This window comes from Quercus robur, chromosome 1, assembly GCF_932294415.1.
Source record: "Quercus robur chromosome 1, dhQueRobu3.1, whole genome shotgun sequence".
Lineage (NCBI taxonomy): Eukaryota > Viridiplantae > Streptophyta > Magnoliopsida > Fagales > Fagaceae > Quercus > Quercus robur.
In genome coordinates this window covers 52,156,808-52,166,168 of record NC_065534.1, presented here as the reverse complement: position 1 = coordinate 52,166,168, position 9,361 = coordinate 52,156,808, and the positions used below count along the sequence as shown (strand labels likewise).

The window sequence follows — 9,361 nt, the reverse complement described above, 5'->3', positions numbered from 1 at the left end:
ATGACTCCCGAAAGTTACACATTTGGCAATCTAATACTAACAGTAACTGAAAATATACATTAATTCAAGAACCATGCCAGAACAAAAAGATTCAACTTTTGTCTTTGCACCAAACATATATGTACATGACTCTTGAAAGTTACATTTAGCAATCTAATAGTACCAGAACTTAAAAAAACTATATTAATTCAATTGTCATGTCAGAATCAAACCGAATCTAACTTGATCTTTGCACCTAAATATGTACTTCCATGAAAATGCCATTCCCTTTAGCTTTTCAACAAATTTTTTTAAATTGATAAGTTACGTGCACATCCAGTTGGTTTTGCCTTCAAAGACCTCACTTTCCATCTCATTCTTTATAAAGGGAGAAAATGTCACAAAAGTTGGAGCTTATTAGTTCTTGCTAACAAATTTCTCACTCACACTACTGCTAGGTAAAAGTGAATAATCAATTACTATATCAGAATTAAGTCCAGAACAATGGAGAGGATATATGCAGACCAAAAAATCACTGCTTTTTATTGCAAGTATGATCCAAAAATGTCATAACTTACGTGTCTACAATGGAGGCTCTCCAAACATGAAAACATGTCAAATGGAGCTGCAATGAATAGAACACTTAAAACTAAAAAACAAAAAATAAAAATTAAGAAAGAGAGCAAGAAAAAAAAGAACACATCCAAATAGTGGCCTAAACAATTTTCCAGCCTTCAAACTTGAAATTTATGGCAATCCAACAGTTTAGATGGAAGAAATAATGAGGATCCCCTGGTGTCAGAACACACCTGCAGGACAGAAATCACTTTTTTTGACTGAGTAGATTAATACAAAAGGAAAGACTAGTGGAGACATAAAAACATGAGAAGAGAATATTCATTCCAAAAGGAAAACAGCAAACAGTAAGATTTACCAGTAAATTCTTTTAAAGTGGAAAAAGAAAAGGATTCTAAGTCATAAGCTACCAAACTCCATCTTATAACAAACACAAAAAACAAAGCTTAATTTAGTGGTTGAGGTAAAAGTCTAGGTCTAGAAGTGAATCTACATGGAGGGAAGAATGCAAAATACAAATTGCAAGAGCAGAGAATCCTGAGATCAATGTGATATACACTAGTTGTGGTAGCAAATTTGTTGATAGTGATAGAGGTAGAAGGGTCAAAATCAGCACACAAAATGTTTACTATGTTGGTCGCAAAGAATGAATAGGCATACACAACAACCAGCACAAAGCAAACATAAAAGAAGGATTAATACACAGAAAACTACAAATAAATAAAAGCCTTCCAGTAAGAATCACAAGTCATTGCTATCCTATTGACTGGAAACACATGTTGGCAGATCAATATTGCCACAATGTAATAAATATTGCCAGAATATAAGGCTCAAATGATAATGATAAGAACATTTTCCTTACTGGAGCAATGAACCTTGTCCCTCAATGTAGTAGTCTTCGGGATATGTTAGTGCTAAGTCGGCAAAGCAAGAGAGAACACCAGCCTTGGCAGCACACTGATCACGCAGCATCACACAAGAGAGAGACTAAGATTTGACCTTTGACATTTAATATTTACTTGGCCAAATAAAAACACTGCCCTGTGTGTCCCTGAGAGAGAGAGAGAGAGAATGCAAAATTGTACCTGATGCTTCCGGCTAGTAAGTGGATGTAATTCAATCCATGAGCATCCATTTATCTTAGGACCAAGAACCCGATATTCAGTTATTGCCTCTTGAGAAGCTTCTAAACCTGTTTGATGAGCCAAGATGACCCTCTCAGTCTTCCCATCATTCAGAAGCACCTGCAAAGGATAACAATTAGTAATACATTCAAGTTGTTTTCTCTTCCAAATGAATCCATCATGGGAAGGTAATATTTATTGTTTATGAAAAGATAGAGAGAACCTTTGAAAGAGGAGCACGAATTAAGCCTTCCTTTTGCTTGGGACAGCCTATGACCAAAGCCCAATACCTCTGATATGTTGCTTCATATGCATCATTCCAAGCCTAGATTACATATAAGCATATCACTAATCAGTCTAAAAAAAATAAATAAATAAAGTCGAAGCACTGAGTTATTTCCCCATCATGTTCAAGAAGCTACATTCACCACCCCTTATCTACATAGTATAATCAGCAGAGTGGGGTATGAGTACCTCACAGAAGAAATTTGCTTTGTTTATGTCACTAAATAACCACTAAAGATGATCTACACTTTCTTTGGTTCTCCCCATCAAGAGGAGGCCACTGCTCTCTCGGTCAAGACGATGAACCTAACAAAATACGTCCATGAGAACAGGAAAACTTCTATTCTCCTAAAGATAACTAATGATTTAACATAGAAATTGTAATAGTGGTGGCACAGGTAGCAACCAACACTCCAAAGAACCCAGAGAAAATATTAGAGCAGAAAAACCTTTCAGACATAGGCATATGGCAAAAGGTATTTTTTATTAAACCAGAAAACTATATAGCAAAACAAATATCATATTTAACATAAGATACGCTACCCCTAAATATCTGGGAATGAGATTAATACAACCATACAAATTTACACACGCAACATAGGTTTGTTCTTGACCATCAAATTCAATAAGAAAGTTTTTTTTTTTTTTTTTTGGAGAAAAATATGAATGGTCTTATCATATCATATATCATATATGCTATAATAAAGCTGAAACTAGAAGAAAATCCAATTAAAACCAAAATTAAATTTTAATTGGAATCTAATTTTGCGCCACATCCATCTAAATTTTTTTAATTTTTTGTACCAAGTGAGTTAATTCAATGCAAAAGAAAAGAAGTCCAATATAAATAAACCATCATATATCTAATTATATAGGAAGAGGCTTAGGTCCAGTGTGTTTTGTGCATTGGACCCGGGATGCTGCCGTGCAGCAATTCTTGGACACATGGCAGCATTCTATCATGTCCAGAGCACAGGACATTGGACCCAGTCAAACCCAACCATATATGCATGTGTGTGTGTTTAATTGTATTAGTTCTTTATTAAAAGAAGAGAATGGTCTTGTCTCCATTGTTATTTCTCCTCTTTTTTAAAGTAGAGGAGGATTCAATAAATCACAAAAATATGACTAAATGCTCTTCTTATGACTTGGTTTACCAAAATAATAAGCAAATAAAACGATTGTCAAATTAAAACTTTCTCTCTTTATATATATATAAAAAAATTAAAACTTCCTTAAGAAATTGAACTTTTATGTTTACATTAAGGGGGACAAAGTACTCAATGGTATTAATGAAACAGAAATAAATAAATAAATACTACATGGTCAGTGATGATAAGATGATTAGGGGAGTAAATGAACCAAGCCATTCATAAACAGCTTGAGCTTGGCTTGATAAAAAGCTCGTTTATATTTGTTTGTTTATAAATGAGCTAAACTTGAGCCTTAATTTTAGGCAGATGTAGCACATATTTGCTTTCTCAACTCGTTACTATCCTATTCAACTTAGTTCTGGATTTCACTAATTAATCACATAGAAAAAGCAGCAAAAATAACAATATTATAAGTGCAAAAATCTTTTGCAATGATCTGGATCAAAAACCTCCTTAGGTAACAGTCATTTTTTGAAAGTAAAAAGTAATCATGAAAAACTAAAAGCTTACCAACATAGGACCCTCATCATAATCATAAGAAAGAGCTGCAGCTGCCAACGCATACATGCTGTTATGAACAGGCAGATTCCCCTAAGAACATTGTTATAAATAGATAAATAAAAAGTTTAAGTGACAAGTGGCAACTGAATATGCTGAAGCAACAGTCTATCATTAAAATGAATGGGGTCACAGGATACCGACCTTAACTGGCAGTCTTGGGGGCTTGTTTAGCACAATTATAGCGGAGTCCTGAAATTTCAACCACCAATTAACAAATGGCAATATGGGCACAAAAGAATACAGAATCAAACAACAAATATAGCCACACAGCATTTTCAGGCAGCAAAGGGTTAATTCCATCATGCCTCTACTCAAATAACATTAGAAACAAAATTATGAATTAAATGTAAGACATGCCATGTACTTGACAAGCCTTTGCATGTACTCTATCTCATAGGCATTTGGATATAGTGTCCCACTTGGAATAGTGTCAAATCTCTTGGAAATCCTGGTCTCAGCAACTGATACAGGTATGTAAACTCTTGCCCCAGCCTCCATGACCTCATTAGGCCTAATCTGTAGGTCAGCTATATGATTGCAGATGAAGTAAACCCCCATAAAATCACAAACAGTCAACAAATAGAAGTAGAAATAAAGGGGGAGAGAGAGAGAGAGAACTTCATGTATCCATCTTGTGGATTTGAACAATGATGCTGTCAACAAGTTCTAGCTCAAAAGACACTTAAGAATGGGATACAAGGTGAGACTGTGCATCCAAAACTCACTGGTTGCCATGCATAACTTAACAATTGAGGAAAAAAAACTGGGATGGGAGTGAGATCGTGGTCAAAAGCTAGTGTCAGTACCTTCCTCAAAGGTTTCATATGTCCTCCTAGTCAACATAGGAGTCCTCCGAAATTGGGCAATCCATCTGGACCTAAAAAAGAAGAAAATTACATAAGTTTATAAACATCTATAAAAATTCCAAAGTCCCTTACACACTCAGTTACAATAATAATAATGATTAGATTTATCTCTTCCACCCGTTCAAACTTTAAGGACAAATGGTACAGTATGTGGTACTATGGTTCAACTCTCTCCACTTTAACTCTCATTTATAATTTTTAAAAACTCCTTGTATTGGGCCCATTCATTGAGGAGATTTTGGGCCCACACATGCAACAGGGCATTAGAATATTGATTTAAATTACTAAATTCATCATCTTCTTGTCAGTTTAGGCTTTTGAAATGACGGGTAAACTACTGGTCGCAACTCCAATTTAATATGAATAAAATTAACTGAATCAAAACAAATACAGATAAATTTTATATATAAAATTTTAAATAATCATAAAGTTGACAACCCAATCCAATTCTTCACAAACCAAATTGATATACTCCTCAAACATAATAACCAACCAAAAAGACTTAAAAATTTATACTCACAAGGCCTTTGTTGAAATGTGACTGAATCACAGTGTCCGAAATCTCATCAAAGTAATACTTGACCCAACTGATAGCGGTGACCCGAGTGGACTGACCAGGGATGCTGAACGAGTTCTTTCTGGGTAGAGGATGAGCAGGAAATGGAGGCAAAGACAGGAGCTGCCGAGGCTTTGGACCTTTTTTTAGGCCACCCAATTGGGCTATGTTGTTGGAAACCCGGATTACCGGGTCAGCGTAAGCAGGTTGTGGAGGAGAAATTCTAGAGTATTGCCTAACAGAAAACAATATCTGTTGGCGATTGAGGATTTTTGTCCTCATGCTAATTCTGATGGAAAACAAAAAGGGTGGTGCTGCTATGAGATATGAGTCTCAAAAGGGAAATCAAATAATGTTTTTTGTAAACAAGATTGATTACCTGCGAGTGCTGGGCTTTTTGGTTCCTGAAATGGTGCACTTCACTCGAACTTCTACCCTCTCTTTGTGACAACTATCGAGTGATGAGTGATGATTGATGGCTACTTGAACTTCATATGGGAGTTATATGGGTCCCTTAAATAAGAATCAAGTACATATAAATGTCAATAAGCTTATAAACAACTAGATTCTGATATTTCAAAGAAAACCATTTGATATCATAGCAAACTGGGCATCCCCTTTCAGCACAAAACAAAAATTAACATTTATCACGGGTCCACAAAAAGTGCAGGATGAACCATAAAACCAAAAATACCTAGGACCTCTAGTACTAGATATCATATGAAACACCAAATAAAAACCGATAGTACTAGATGAACCATAGAACCAAAAATACCTCGGAAGGTGTGGGGGAATGGGCAGACTAGCAATGTGAGGGGCTACTATGTAGTAAGTTGGACAGTCATCTTTAGTTCAGTTACTAAATCCAAGAACAAGAATCCAAATTCAGAAAACACAAACAAAAGCCAAAATCAAAAACAAATTCAACCATTAATACCCCCATATAGCAACCACCACAATTGAAGAAGCCCAAAAAGGAAATCACCAAGGCATATTCAGCTACTAAATTTAACAACCCAGAAAGCAACCCATCACCACAAATTCAATGCAGCCACTAATTCCCAAAACCCAAACAAAAACACAAAATACAAAGTTCAGTTCAGCCACTAAACTAAGCTACAAAAACCCAAAATTTCAAGAACCCAAAACAAAAAAGAACTCAAATTTACAATAACCCATCACACAAATCCAAAAAAAGCATAAAGAAAAAAAAGAAAAAGAGAACCCAGGACCTGAAAAGAGAGAGTACAAACGGCGGGCTACGAACGGTGGGCTACGAACGGCAGGCTACAAACGGTGGGCTACAAACGGCTTGAGAGTGAGTGAGTGACTTTAAGAGTGACTTTGAGAGGGTGGAGTTTGAGAGTGACTTTGAGTGAGTGAGTTTGAAAGGGTTCATCTTTAGGTGTTTGAACTTTGAGGATTTTGTAATGAGCCGTTTGAAAGTGCCGTGGATTTGTGCTTTAATGGAGGGTAGAATTCGAGTCTTATAAACTCGATTTTAGTGGCTCCACATGGAAAATTTATCCACATAAGGGTGTTACCGAAACAACGAACTCGAGCTTTAGAAACTCAAGTTCTAATTAAATCTTGAGTTTAAAAAACTCGAGATGCTAGTTTCACACATTCTTTCAAACTGGGCAACTAATGAAATTGTTAGAAATCCGTTGTTATTTGGAAAGGGTGTTCAAGGTGTCTGTGATGGAAGGAATATATTTGGGGGCTGATACGGAGCAGGAGTTTCATATGCTCCATAAGGCGACCTTGAGGAAGGTTGATAATTTCCACCATATGCACTACTGGGACCACTAGGCTGCATTTGTGATGGTGCAGTTTCTTAAATTCTTTATGATAGGCCACAAACTGAATGACCCCTTGTGATAGAAATTAATTAATTAATTAGTCAAGTTATTAATTAATCAATTTATCATGCAAACGCGTGGTAGTACAAACAAATCACCAATAAACTAATTATGCAGCGGAAAATAAATAACACGGTGATTTGTTTACGTATAGGGAAAACCTAACGACAAAAACCCCACCGGGTGATTTTCAGGTTACCATTCCCGAAACTCCACTATTATCACAACAAGCGGTCACAAGTAAAGGAATCCCAAGTACCTTACCAACCTACAATTGAACCCTTACCCCAATACCCAATTGGACTTGTTCTGTAGTGACAGTTCCCCTTTCTGATGCACAACTCCCAAGTACGTGACTAACCAATTGCACGGATCCCAATACACGACTTCAATCACCAACTAAGAAGATTGTTGGTTGCAAAGTCCTTCAGTTCATCCACACGATGAAGATCAAAAAGATGCTTGGTCACAAAACCCTACGGTACACATACACAACAACTTCTTCAAGAGAAAGACATGAACTAGGGCAAGAACTTCGTCTCCTGTCATAATTTGCTTGAATAGAGTTTGTTCAATGCTTGTGCAACTTGTGAACTGTTTGACAGCCCTTAAAACAATCCTTTTATATGTCTAAGGTTAGGAGAAAAGTAAGCCCAAAGACATATTCACGGATCCTAAGAAAATCATATTAGAATTCTGAAATTCTTAAACCTCGACAGATAGGAGGTGTCGAGCAGCTGTCGAGCAAGTGTTGAGCACATGGGGCTTTGAACAGTTTTCTTAAGCTCGATAGATACAGCTGTCGAGCCAGTTGTCGAGTTTTAATGAATTTGCACTATCAGCTTGTTTTCTTGGACAGACTTGAAGGCATCAACACTTGATCTTGAAACATGGTTTCTTGAAGTATTTAAACACATCCTAAATCTACCCACATACAAGTAAAGTGTGTTTTGTCAAATGATAAGACAATGACATAAAGTAATGACATATGTTCCTAACAAGTTAAACACATATGTCCTAATAATCTCCCCCTTTGGTAATCCGTGACAAAACCACAATAAATAAATAAACATATGAGAGAAGTCATAAATCACTCAACTCATATTCACTTATTGAATACAATAAAATCTATCCTAATACAAACTCTTGAAAAACTTTGCAAGAAGAGAGTTTATGGCAAGTAGACTTTGATAACCTGTATTTCTGAAACACTTTAAACAAAACTCATCAAGGCATCTTTGTGTGAAACAAAAATAATAGATTACATACAAGTAATAAGAAGCATGTGTATAAAGAGAGAAAAGAAACAACACATGAAGGAGTAGGTGAAAGAAAAACATACATCAATATAAAGAAGATAAGTACAATGTATGTCAATAAATGGTCACAAGACCTCATGTACAAGAATAATGTATCTAAAAAGAAAGAAAAGAAAAGATATATACTATCCTCACTACATCCCTAAAAACATATCAACACTCCCCCTAAGAATGACTACTCTCATATCCAAAACTACTCCCCCTTTTTGGCACGAGTGACAATGGGTAAGAATGTCAAGTAGACATCTCATCAGTAGAGTTAGCATCTCCATCAGCATCATCCGAAGCATCATCGTCATCACCATCATCATCATCCTTATCCTCAGAATCAGAAGCCATTCGAGGAGGTGGTGGAAGAGAAGCTTGAGAAGAAAAACCACCCATGGACGCCTGTCGCCGTGCAATACGATCGACACGAACGTTCACCTGATACAATTCCGTAAAGAGTGTATCTAGGCGAGCATCCATGCGCTACAGCTGTGCCATGATGTCTCCTAACGTCACATCGCCCGAAGAAGGAGGAGCGGATGTGGATGGAGCAGAACGGGATGGAGTTGAACGGAAGGGAGGAGTTGCTGAATCCGACTGCCTCGACTGAAATTGGGCCTCGCTACGTTTAATGGTAGCGTAATCTATGGCACACATGATGGTGAAATGATCGGAAGAGGGAAAAGGAACAGAAAATTGGAGTAAGATCCTCGTATTAGAGGAAGGAAAGATGAGCTTATCACGGGACGCCGAATCTAGATGAACATCTATAATAAAAAGAATGAAATGAGAAGGGAAATCAATAGTAAGATGCTCAAGAAGAGATAACAAAAATCAAGCACGAGGCTATGTAATGGAGTTATAATGAGAGAGTGGATGCAAAACAAAGGTCATCACCATGTTCATGAATCTAGGACCTTTAGCAAAAGGTCTACATGGTGTAAACTGATGCTCACCCCAAACAGAAGGGCGCTCACAAAAAGCAGACATGAGTTCATCCATGGACATAGTCCTCAGCCGCTCACAACTAGGATAGTCATGAAACTCTATCCTAAAGACCCGAAGCACATCCGTAACAAGTTACGGTGTGA

General features: G+C 36.8%; 1 pseudogene; it reads right to left on the bottom strand.

The window, feature by feature from the left end:
- Nucleotides 1-497: 497 nt before the first annotated feature.
- On the bottom strand, nucleotides 498-6,553 carry LOC126691659 (RNA pseudouridine synthase 3, mitochondrial-like; annotated as a pseudogene).
- Between the last annotated feature and the right edge of the window lie 2,808 nt (nucleotides 6,554-9,361).